Source organism: Pan paniscus, chromosome 9 (genome assembly GCF_029289425.2).
Source record: "Pan paniscus chromosome 9, NHGRI_mPanPan1-v2.0_pri, whole genome shotgun sequence".
NCBI lineage: Eukaryota > Metazoa > Chordata > Mammalia > Primates > Hominidae > Pan > Pan paniscus.
Window position 1 is genome coordinate 90,598,057 of NC_073258.2, and position 12,966 is coordinate 90,611,022.

Genomic DNA, 12,966 nt, shown 5'->3' on the forward strand with positions numbered 1-12,966 from the left:
CTGCATCTTGCCAATATGATTACAAGGATATATGCAATTATAAAAAGTCTGTACGGTCAAAATGATGTAATAATTTCTGAAAATAAATTCAATAATTAAAGTAAAAAGATTATCCATATGATTTCACACACAAAAAAAATACTAGATTATGAGCGTATTGTTAATGGGCTGCCCCTTACATAGAAAGCAGTTAAGCTTTTTAATCAGTCTATAAATCAGCCCTGCTCTGAGCTCTGAGTTCACAGCCTAGGGCACTTGCAGCTATACTGCCTCACTTTTATAAGGAAAAATTTGCAGTTAACATTCATACAGCTACAAAAAAAATCACTAGTATTATGTATTTAAGATGCTTCAACAAAATCTTATTTTATTCCACAATTTGAAAACTACAATATCATCACTTTGTTTTTCCCAGATTAATTCTTATTTGTGGCTCCTAAATTTTCAAATCAAATGAAAATTCTCAGTCAGAATTAAGTCTATTCTTTACTTCTAATAACTAGTAATTTTTAAAGACCCTGACTCTCTTATGTCTTGAGAATATTCAGTAATAAAATGCTAGTATACAGTTTTTACCAGACTCCATTGCAATGCTCCCTGTGTGGAACAATGGAATTTTTTCAAGACTAGTAGTTTGTGTGTTTGTTTGCCAAAGTGGAGGCTGTGAGATTGGTTTATAGAGCTGCCCTTGGGACCACATTGTTCTCACACGTATAGGGTCTCTTTCATCTATTCTAGCTGTCAATTGTAACATATAGGAGTAATTCACTAGCTTTTTCACTCCTGGGAGATTCCTTCTCTCCTTTTCTATTGCGGCATCCACCATTCCTGCATTCACTAAAGTAATTGCCTCTGTTACACTTAAAAAAACTTAGCACTTTCACATATGCATAGGATTTTTAGAACTAAAAAATTAACCTGGAACAGATTATTAGGATCCTGTTTTTTTTTCTTTTGCAACTTTTAAACCATGCCAAATAAAATTACTGAATACCAGAAACATTTCTATATCAGAGGAAGGGAAAAATAGATTCATAAAAAATTGAGTTAACATTTTAATAATGTGTGAGCTCATTTCAGTAGCTCTTGTGGAAACTCTGAAAGTGCATCTGCTGGAATCAGGGACAGACTCAACTGTGCATTATGTCTCCAAAAGCCAGTGAAGGCAAAAACAGGAGGCTTAGTGGTCTTCACAGGACATCTCTTTCACTAAGCCCTGTCTAAGAACTTGAGACAATTTTGAAAAATAGTCTTTCCTCAGTTTCCTCATACTTGAGAAGTCATTGCCTATTTTCTTTAAAATAGAGACTCCCAATTGAGCAGATTGACAGAGGGGAAACCTCTGAAGAAGTCTTATTTCTAAGGATCTTCTCAGAGTGAGTGGGGGGGAAGGAGATCTGGGAAGCCAATGTGCTCTGTTATAAACATGAATGAGTTGTCCAAAAATTCCCAAGGTCTCATTCTTAGGTATATCTGACTCAAAGATGACCACAATACAAATCCAGTGATAACAGTTAAAGAGAAAATAGAGGAGGAAGGCAGTTAGTTAGCTAGAATCTCAAGCTTTTCTCATATTTCTATGACCAAAATATTAACCTAAATATTATTTTATGGATTTACAAAAACCTAAATAAATTTTTATTCATTTAAATGGCCAGTTTTCCTTCAGTCTTCTACATTCACCAATTCGCAAAGTTCATTTGTTCATGGATAAAGTATAAGTAAGCTGCACGAATTCTAGAGAATTTTTTGAGGGCATACAATAAACCAGCCACAGTTACAGAAGTATGTTTTTGGAAACAAATAATGAAGGTGGGAGGGAATGTGGATTTCACCTGAGAGAAATAATTTCCATGCATGTGAATGTTCAGCACTTTGACACCCTAAATCTTTCTCACCTGAGCAAGTCCATATCTGGCTTGTGGCGCATTTCCTTTTTAAGATCCCCCCTGTTATGAGACATTCTGGTCTTATGTGTGTGTGTGTGTGTGTGTGTGTATAAACATACACATATACACATATGTATACACACACATATATGTGTGTGTGCATATATATATTCATATGTATATATATATATGAAGTTACTAAAAATTCTTCTTGCCCTCTATTTTCAGTCTTTCTAAATTATGTTGTCTGTCCTCATGGAGAAATAGAGGCATCTTCTAAAACTAAACACTGATTTTCTCCTTACATTCATATAATTCTGCAGTGGTATTGGGTTAGCCAGAATATAAACCCATTTATCCATCTATTATTGAATCTTACTGATACTTCCTCGCTTTATCACAGATAAATCCATTATACTTCAGGCTTATTTGCCAATTGTCAGAATCCATAAAACCTTATTTCCTTTTTCCTCTGCACCAAGAAAAGCTATTATCCACCCTACTGAATAAATTCTTGATGAAGTGCATGTTAAATGAGCCACCAAGAAGAAAAAAATAATTGCTTATTGAAGAAAAAAATAATTGCTTATTCCTCCTTTGCAACCCATCTTTTTGGAGAGATAGGACAGCTGGTCCTTAAGAGATGGGTTTTGAAGCTAAATTGGCTGGATTGGAGTTCATTATGGACTCCTATTTCCAAGATTAGACATCTCTAACTTTTGTAATTACTTTTGTGCCGATTGGATATTTTTAAATTTTCCTATAATGTTATTGGGTTTCCTTTTGGTTTGTTTTTGGGTCCCCACCTGTCCCCCACCCCACTGTTTCTCTTTTTCCTCCTTCCTAGTATGACTGTAGATCAGCGGTCCTTAACCTTTTTCGCACCAGGGACTGGTTTCCTGGGAAGCGGGAAGGGGGATGGTTTCGGGATGAAAGTGTTTCACCTCAGATCATCACGGGTTAGATTCTCATAAGGAGAACGTCACCTAGATCCAATGCATACGCAGTTCTCAATAGAGTTCCAGCTCCTATGAGAATCTAATGTCACTGCTGATCTGACAGGAGGTGGAGCTCAGACGGTAATGCTCGCTCACCTGCTGCTTACCTGCTGCTGTGCGACCGGGTTCCTAACAGGCCAAGGGTTTGAGGACCCCTTGTTGAATAGGGTGTCCTTTACCCACTTTATATTTTTGTTTGCTTTGTCAAAGGTCAGTTGATGTAGAGAATGCTGGGTTTTGTTGGTCTTTCAGCTTCTCTCATACAGCCCTAGGCATTTCTGTCTACAGGTTTTTTTATTGGGCTGTGCGGTTCGACCTACAAGCCAGTAAATGTGCTTATGTGTTAGAGCTGGTTTTGAACAACATGGCTGGGTTTATACTTGATCCTTGTTTACTAGAAGAAGCCCCAGGCAATGGGCTGATTCGTGGAGTACACAATGTTCCCAGCTCCCTCCTCAGCTCTGGGGTCAGCTGGGGCAAGATGGGCAGGGCCATACTGGGCAGGTTCACCTACAAGTCCCTCAGTGTCAGGCACAAGCACAAGCACCTAAGGAGAATCCAGTGGGTGGCCACCTAGTGCCCATGGAAAGTGGTTTTTCAGAAACAATTCATGAGGCTAAATCTAATGGCGGAAGTAAGTCCAAAAATTAGAAGAAATTTGCAGGAGATAATGAAACTTTGAATTAAGAAAGAAGAAATTAGAAATGTGAAGGACAAAATATATCTGACAGACATTTAAAGTTTAATCACTTAATAACACTGTGTAGGGCCTGATAGGATGTAGAGGTTGAGGAAGAAAACAGCATCTAAACTAAATCTTAGTTTTCCAGTATGGATAAGGAGGTAAGTAGTCATACTGATTCCTGAAACCAGGAAGACAAGATGAGAATAACTTTTCAAGAACAAAACCTGACGGGTTTTTTTGGATGTGAGGAACTTGAAGTGGCTGTAATTTACATTAAGAGCCTGCGTAATATCTAGGTGGCTTTATGAATGTGCAACTCGGAAAAGAAAATAGAGCAAGAAATAAGGATTTGGAAGTCCTAAGAATAAATTGCCTCAAAATCTGGACATATACAAGAAAAAAAAAAGGAATTCAAACAATATTTAGTAAAGTGAAAATAACCTGTTTTTATTTTAATTTGTTGACTATAACTTTCTATGTTATATTATTCTGTACTCTCTGGAGTTGACTAAAGAAAATGACTTTTGAAATAAGTTCATAAAATGTAAAGTCAGCTTAGGTGAAAACTCACAATAGTGTTGGCCTGAATTAATTGAAAAGTTTCTAATATGTCTTTCTTATAATCTCCAGGGTTTTCTCTTAGCTAACAGAATGTTTAGTATGTATTAACTTTCTGAGAGTTAAATCTCCCAAATATAAAGCATTAGCTAACCATGTGTGGGTATAAGATTAGCTTAGTCTGCCAAAGAATGATATGCAGAGTAATGAAGAATTTATATAATGCTATCTTAATAGTGAAAATAAATCTATTAGTCTTGTATCAGTCAGGGTTCAACTGGAGAAGCAGAACCAGTAGGAGGGCGGGAGGGAGAATAAAGAAAATAATGACATATTACTATGGAGACTGACTACGCAAGTTGGAGATCAATAAGGCAGTCGTTTTGGGAAAACAAACAAATAAAAAAAAGACTGGAGCAGGCAGAAATGTAACTGGCACCATTTGATCCAATTATCCCATTACTGAGTATATACTCAAAAGAAAACAAATTATTCTACCAAAACGACACATGCACTCCTTTGTTCATGGCTGCACTATTCACAATAACAAAGACATAATCAACCTAGGTGTCCATCAATTACACACTGTATAAGTAAAATGTGGTACTTATACACCATGGAATACTACACAGCCATAAAAAAAGAATGAAATCATATCCTTTACAGAAATGTGGATGGAGCTGGAGGCTGTAATCCCAAGCCAATTAATGCAGCATCAGAAAACCAAATGCTGTATATTCTTACTTATATGAAGGAGCTAAGCTCTGAACACATATAGGCATCAATATGGGAAAAATAGGCTCTGGACTACTTGAGGGTGGAGGGAGAGGGATGGGTTAAAAAACTGCCTATTGAGGGCCATCTCTACAGCCTGCCCCGCCTGTCTCTCTCCGAATCGCTCCTCCTGCTGCTCTCCTGCTCCTGGCAGGCCTTGTGCCCACCGGGTTACCTGCCCTCAAGCCTCCGCCCAGAGAAGCACAGCTGCAGGGGCGCGTCCTGTCACTCCGCCCCGCCAGCTACCCTCCCCTGAGCCCGGGTGCCCGGCTTAGGCCGCTCCGTGAGAGGAGACCTGGGACCCCGCACCCTCCGGTCCTACCCAGTGCTTCTGCCCTGGCGTGCGAGGCACCACACCTTCCTCTGCCCTGTGCGGGGCCTGGAGGGGCCCCTTCAGATCGCAGCCGTCACCACAGCTGCTGCCGCCAGCGGGAGAGCATGACATAGGGGTGGCTTTCCCAGCTGGCTGCCACGCAGGAGCTCTAGATGCTTAGCCCTCTCCGTGGAGAGATCTAAAATCAAGGCATGACTTAACAACTTACCTTGTAAGAGAAAAGCTCAACTCAAAGGCAGATTGCTAGTCCGGACTTTATTACAAGCAGGACTGCGATGATGTTTACAGCATTGAAGTGAGTTCCAGGCTAAGTACAGAAAGTGGCTTCTCTGCTTTCCCTCCCCAGCAGAAGTCTATACACCTTGCAGACTTGAATCACTGAAGATGTAAGGCAGCTGTTACTCTTAATATTGGGAGACCCCTGTGGACAGCATGAAGACTGTCCCTTATCAGAGTCTTTAGTGAGCACTAAGGAGTCAAGATTAAAGAATGTGTTTGATTACCCTGGACTGCATTACTATGGAAAATGAACCAAGGCCTGGGTTTGGATATGGAAGTCTGTCCAGCCTGCTTCTGTAATCTGGTGCTCTGCATCCAGATCTTGGCCCTTTATGGACACTACTGTATGTTACTCTGATGATTCTCTGCTTTTCTGTGAGTTCAGACGTGGCACCTTATTTCATTTTTGAGCAACTCTGCCGTCCAGAAACTTAGTGGACCTGTAGAACTATATTGTTCTGCTAAACCTGTGACCACTCACATCTCAAGGTCACATAATGGAAAAAAATAGGATAGAAACATGGATATATTAAGAATCATCAGGGGACTTTGACAATTTTTTTCTCTTAAAGCCTCCCTTTTGGGTTACTACCAATGCATTTCCAACAGTAGGTTGATGTTGTTGTAAGTGGCCCTGTAACAGTATCCACAGCACTTCTTGGTGATTTTGGTTCATCCACAAAGCATGTTATTACAGCAGAAGAAAAAAGTGCTGGTTTCATTGGCTGCAGGGTACCAGAGAGTAACTCCAAAGCTGAGGTGTGCGCTAAAATCCATGGGAAGTGGCTGAAACACTCCATAAAGAATTACTTAATCCTTCCATCAGGACATCTTTACATTTTGCATGTATCCTTAGAGGACAAGGGATCATACAAATATGTGGCTTATAATCCTGTCATACATGAATTAAAAGTTGAACCCATTGGCCAAAAGCTCCTTATGAGTCACCTTTCTTCAGATGATTTTGACATCCTTCATCCTGCTTGTTCACAGGTATTAGTTGTTTTTTCACATATTCCTCTAACCTTGGAGTGTGTGGTTAGTGGGGTCCTGGATCCTCAAGTGTATTGGCTAAAGGACAGGGAATATTGCTCCAGGAAACAACTGGAGAAGGTTATATTCTCATGTTGCGACAGATAGCATTGACCCAGCAGACTCTGGAAACTATTCCTGTGTGGTGGGAAACAAGACTGGAGATGTAAAATATGTGACATACATGGTTAATATGCTTGAATATGCTCCCATTTATAAAGGACTACAGGATCAGTCTCTGGGTGCCACAGTACATTTTACCTGTCATATTCATGGAAACCCAGCCGCCAACCATACTTAGTTTTATATTGCACAGCCTATTCATCCTTCCCCATGACATCTAACTTCAGGAAATTGACTGAAAGTCAGTGGGGTTATCATGGAAGATACTGGGCTGTATCAGTGTTTAACAGATAATGGGGCTGGATTTATGCAGTCTACTGGAAGACTTGAACTTGAAAAAAGACAATGGATTCAAGCCAGTTATAATCGGCACCAGTAAGTGCAAAGGTGGTATGTGGAGACTTTGTCACTGTGTCCTGCAATGCCACTGGGCTGTCAGTTCCAGTCATTCCTTGGTTATGACAGCTATGGATTAATAGCCAGCCATCTGTCTTAAGTCCTTAGATGTAAGTCCCCAAAGTCACACTTATCAAGACCTGGAATCTTGGACCTGAAGCCTGTCTACTTCATCATGTCCCAAGTTGGCTCTAGTTCTCTCCATATTCAGGATGTGACTCAGAAACATGTGGGGAAACACATATAGGAAGCTCCAGATGGACAGAGTACCATGCAGGGAGAAGCATCTCTCATGGTTGTTCCTTTTGAAACAAATACAAAAGTGGAAACAGTCACACTTTCTGCTGCTACTCAGAATGATGAAAGAAATAAAAGAGATGGTTCAGAAACTGAATTGAGCTCATGTCCAGTTAAGGTACATTCCAGTGCAGTGCACAATCAGCATCAGAGAAAAATGTTAATGGCATTGCTGTTCCTGACGCCCCCATCCTACTGATCTCCTAACAGACCCACACACCAGATACGTACAACCTGGTGTGGAGGGCAGGCAGGAATGGTGGGCTATCCATTAATGTGTATTTTATGAAATATCAGAAGATGAACAATGGGGTTGGTTTGGTAGGAATTTGGCATATGGTTCGAGTCCCAGGTAGTGAAAATGAGCTCCATTTAGCTGAACTAGGGCCGTCTAGTCTTTACAAAGTCTTGATAGTAGCAAGAAGTGGAGCACGTGAAGGACAAACTGCCATGCTTACCTTCTGAACCAACAAAGAAAAAAGAACATTGACAAAAAACACCCAGGCATCCTGTCCACCCATGGGCATCCATAAGTATCCTGTTGTTTCAGAAGCTGCAAACAATTTTGGAGTGGTACTTACAGATTCTTGAAGGCACAGCGAAGTTCCAGAGGCACCAAATGGCCCTACTATCTCCAAAGCATCAGAGACATTGGTCTATGTCACTCAGATTGTTCTGGAAAATTGGGTTTCTGCAATCACTGCTTTCAAAGTTGAATATGAAAGGATGAGGACCAGTGATTGGCTGGTGGCAGCTGAAGATATCCTTGCTTCCAAAATTTCCATTGAAGTTCATAGCTTAGAACTGGGTTCAACATACAAATTGAAAGTCATTGCTATCAATCATTAGGAAGGGAGTTTTAAGAGTGCAGAATCTTGTCCTTATCAGGTGGCTGGCTTCCCCAGTCATTTTTTCAGCCATCCAATAATGGAACTCACATTGCCTACACAGAGGCTGTCAGTGTTGCCCAGATAGTGCTAAAGTGGACATACATTCCATGAAGTAGCAATAACACTTCCATTCTTTTATATCTATTACTGACCATCAGATAGTGACAATGACAGTGATTACAAGAGGGATGTAGTAGAAGGTTCAAAGGAGCGGCACATGATTGGCCATCTGCTGTCAGAAACTTCCTATGGCATTAAAATGCAGTGCTTCAGTGAAGGAGAAGAAAGTGAGTTTATCAATGTGGTGATCTGGGAGAGTAAAGTAAAACGTGTTCCTGGAGCTTCTGAGTATCCTAAAGGCTTGAGTATCCCTCTGAATTCTTCAGGAAGTGAAGGAAATGTGAGGCCAGCAACCAGCCCTGCCAGAAGCAGTGACATGTTATATCTGATCCTTGGCTGTATGCTGGGTGTCATGGTCCTTATTTTTGTGGCTTTTTATTGCAATGTGCCTGTGGAAGAATCACCTGCAGAATATCATAGAGAAATATGACCCACTGGGTTATCTCTACCAGGGATCAGATATTAATGGGCAGATGGTGGAATACACCACTCTCTCAGGAGCAAATGAGATAAATGGAAATGTTCATGGAGGCTTCCTGAGCCATGGCAGTCTCAGCAGTGGCTCTTCCCACCTTCACCATAAGGTCTCCAATGGAGTCAATGCAACTGTGAATGGGAGCTTAAATGGAGGACTTTACTCTGGGCACACTAACTCTCTAACCAGGACATGTGAATTTTGAACAGCCTCATCATCTAGTGAACGGTGGTGGAATGTACACAGCAGTGCCTCAGATTGACCCTCTGGAATGTGTTAACTGTCAAAATTGTCGAAACAACAATAGCTGTTTCATCAAAACCAACAGCACTTTCAGCAGTAGCCCTTTTCCTGTGGTCTCTAGGGTGGCACTTTGTCCTCAGTATGGTGTGGGAATCCGGCCCTCAGTCAAATGAAGATGCCCGTATGCCTGGCTTCTGCATCCCTGGTTGTGGCCAGTTGCCTCATGAGAACATCAAGAACAATGTGGAATCAATCTCTACTCAGCATAGTTGCTGTCAGGATAATAGAAACATTGTCAGCTCTAATCACACAGAAGATCCAGAAGAGTTCAGCAGAGGAGACAGCTGTGTCTCTTCAGAAATGGACAGCAACATTTTACATTGGAATCCTCTTATTTTTGCCACCTATCTCAGAGGACTGTGCTGAAAAGACAACATGGCCTCTGCCTGGTGTTCCTTTAGACAGCCCCTCAGAGGTCCTACAGCAGCCCCAGGAAACTGGAAGATGTGCAAACAACCAGTCATGTTCTAACTTCAAGTCTGTAACCAACTGCACAAAACAGGCATGTGAATGAACTATGTGAAGGACTTTAATTCAAATCAAAGAAAATCATTATTTATTTCTTTGTAGTATAATGTCATATGAATGCATCCTGAAATGTGTGCCCTTTTATATTATTTATGCCTTAAAAGTTTTCTTACCCATTCCTTCCTTCCTCTCAGAAAGAAACAACCTTGTTTTGCATAGCTTTCAATCACCCGGAGGGCAGAGGGAACATTCCATGTTTTCTAACAACCTTAGTGGCAGTAAGAACTCCTCATGCAAACGATTCCATCTCTTGGCTGCTTCAGCTCAGAGGAAATGCAGGGGCCAATTGAAGGTTGCCACCAGTCAGGTTTTCAGATGGAAAATTGTCTTTTAATAGTGTATTATCAGACTTTCTGAGAACACTTCGAAGTCAACCACAGTTTTGACCCAGTGTTTATAATAGCAGACCTGGCTGATGAATTTTATAAGAGCGCCTTCCACCAAAGTGGTAATGTGACCAGATGACTTTCTCTCTATCTGCACATGGGCACAAGTGATGTTCAGTCTTCTAGTCACTAGTCATAAGCGGTGTCGTGGACATGGTAGAGTGTAAGATGTAGTTGAATGATTGCAGTATGCAGAAAAGGAACCAAGGCCAGAGAGACAAATAATGCCTTAATGTCCCACTGCTTTAAACTTACATTAATTTATAAAATGGCCAGTATGGGGCTCTTTTTTACTGTTTCTAAGAGTAGGAACAAAATAAGATTTTAAGTGGTGGCTTGAAAAGAAAGATACAGATTTTCAGAAGAAAGAAAGGGAAGGGCTGTGGGAAGCTTGTCTTGGAGGGAGCTCTTCAGTCTGTTCCATGAGCCTAAGAGCATGCTCCTGGTGTCACACTGCCAGAAACCAGTCATCCTTTCACTTCCCACAGGGGCAACAGCCTGAAGGTGTGAGCGTCACAACATATCTACTTTGGAAGAAAAGGGTTTTTTTTTTTTCTTCTGAAGTTTCCTGCTATTTTTTTCAGAATGTCATCCTTGTAAATAGGCACCTAAAGCAATGGTCGGCAGAGCTCCTGACCACTGCTGCCTCTGCGTGACAAGGACATTTGCAGCTGCCTTCGGAAGGCTCTTCTCCACATTAATAAATAACAATAATATGTTTTTTAAAAACTACCTATTGGGTACTATGCTGACTACCAAGGTGACAGGATCTGTATTCAAAAGTCAGCATCATGCAATACTCCCATGTAACAAATATGCACATGTACCCCCTGCATCTAAAATAAAAGTTGAAATTAAAAAATACATATAATGTATAAAATTATCTGCAAGTCACTTATGCAGAAAGCACCTTAGTTTATACTTCACTAGAATACACATATATATATATATATATATATATATATATATATATATTTACTTCATGGATAAAATAATAGTGCTTGGAAAATTAGCTTACTAATTAAAAAATATATAAATGACTACTTTGAAATATATATATACACACACATATATATACACATATATACACACACACATATATATGCATATATACACACACACATATACACACACACACACACACACACACACACACACATATATATATATAACCATGTGAGAGTAGCTGTGCTTTTGGCTTCTGAGGTGAACATATTCATGATGATAAATATTTACCATAAATTCAGTTAAACATTAAACTCAGCAATATCCATATCTATTTATCTCTATTTCTACCTAAATCTGTATTTCAAAAGTTGTGTCTAACCCTCCTAGTTAGATTTTTATCCTTTATCATTCAATGTGTGTGGCTTGGAGACAGCGTTCACTGGTCAGGAAGTTTACAATTACATCCCACATTCAGTGGACTAACAGCTCAGAAGTCCTCTCTCCAGTTACTGCTAAGACAGTGCATTGTCAGGCTTCCAGATCACCAGAGATGAATGTGATTTTGTTTTTAAGTCTGGCTTCTAGGAGCCACTCCCTGGAATAGAATAATTTATTGTTTACCCAGTGTTCACTCAGAATTTGTGCTTTAGCTCTTTAGCCAGGAGGGCTAAAGGCTCTTTGCTGATGAATCAGTGGTTAGCTTGGGGAGTGCTTACAAATTTGTCCACATTCCACCTTGATTGCTCTTGAGAGGGTGCAGTCTAGCACAGATACACAGCCTTCCAGATCTCCAGAAATTAGTGATCCTAAGACACCTTTTCTTGGCTTTCTCCTTGCCTGGTTTTCTTTGGTAAAATTCAGGCTGTCTGCCAGAAGTTTATTTGTAGCTACAAAGCATGCTAAAGATTCCAGGCTCCTCTTTAATGTTCCTAAGCAAGATCTCCATTGTTTTTGACAATGCCCTTGGGAATGTACCTTTTCATGACCGATTCAAAATCAGTCATTAATGTGAGGTATTGAGCAAAGCTCTCAGTTTTTCTGGCCTGTCAGTCCTCCTAGATGAATCTCTACATCACTGCAAAGGAGTTGACAGTGGCTTCTCTAGCACTCACACACACCCTACAAGTCTGCTCTGGGGTAGGTAGGGGGATGGTGTCCCCTGGTGTTTTGTCTTATCCCTTGAGGGATGGAAGATACAGCCAGTGGGAAACTTGGGCATAGCAACACTAGACCTCCTGTTCCGGAGTGGAGAGTCTACCCTATCAGTGGAGGTTGTATGTGCATTTTCTAATCCAGTCCTCACAATTATAAGAAAAACATATTTCTCTCATAAACTTATAAGAACTGCCAATTAAACTGAAGCTTAAATTATTGGCCATATTTAGGCCAGGCATGGTGGCTTATGCCTATAATTCCAGAACTTTGAGAGGCTGAGGTGGGAGGACCACTTTCTCTTATAATTGTGAGGACAGAATGATATAATGCACTTAAAGTTTTATTATCCACTGCCTGTACCTAGTATTCCTTCTATTAATGCTAGTCATTTTTTATAAATGAATTTTCATATTTTCATGAATTATTCTTAAACTTTAAGAACTAGTCTTATGAAGGTGCAATCATAAAGTAATTCATATTCAAGAACACATTTTAAGACACAGATTTTTTTATAATGAAAGAGCGTGAAACACAAATAATTTAAACTTCAGTTTAATTGGCTGAATTTAGGCCTGGCATAGTGGCTTGTGCCTATAGTCCCAGCAATTTTAGAGGTTAAGGTAGGAGGATCTCTTGAGCCCAGGAATTTGAGACAAGCCTGGGCAACAGAGTGAGACCCTGTTTCTCAAAAAAAAAAAAAAAAAAAAAAAAAATTACTCAGGCATGATGTTGCAGCCTGTAGCCAGCTATATGGGAGACTGAGGTTGGAGGACTGCTTGATCTGGGTTGGTTGAGG

The 12,966-nt window shown here is 40.3% G+C and overlaps 1 pseudogene; it reads left to right on the forward strand.

Annotated features, from left to right (window-relative positions):
* The first annotated feature begins 5,817 nt into the window (after window positions 1-5,817).
* LOC117975128 (cell adhesion molecule-related/down-regulated by oncogenes-like) lies at window positions 5,818-9,667 on the forward strand (annotated as a pseudogene).
* The last annotated feature ends 3,299 nt before the right edge of the window (window positions 9,668-12,966 follow it).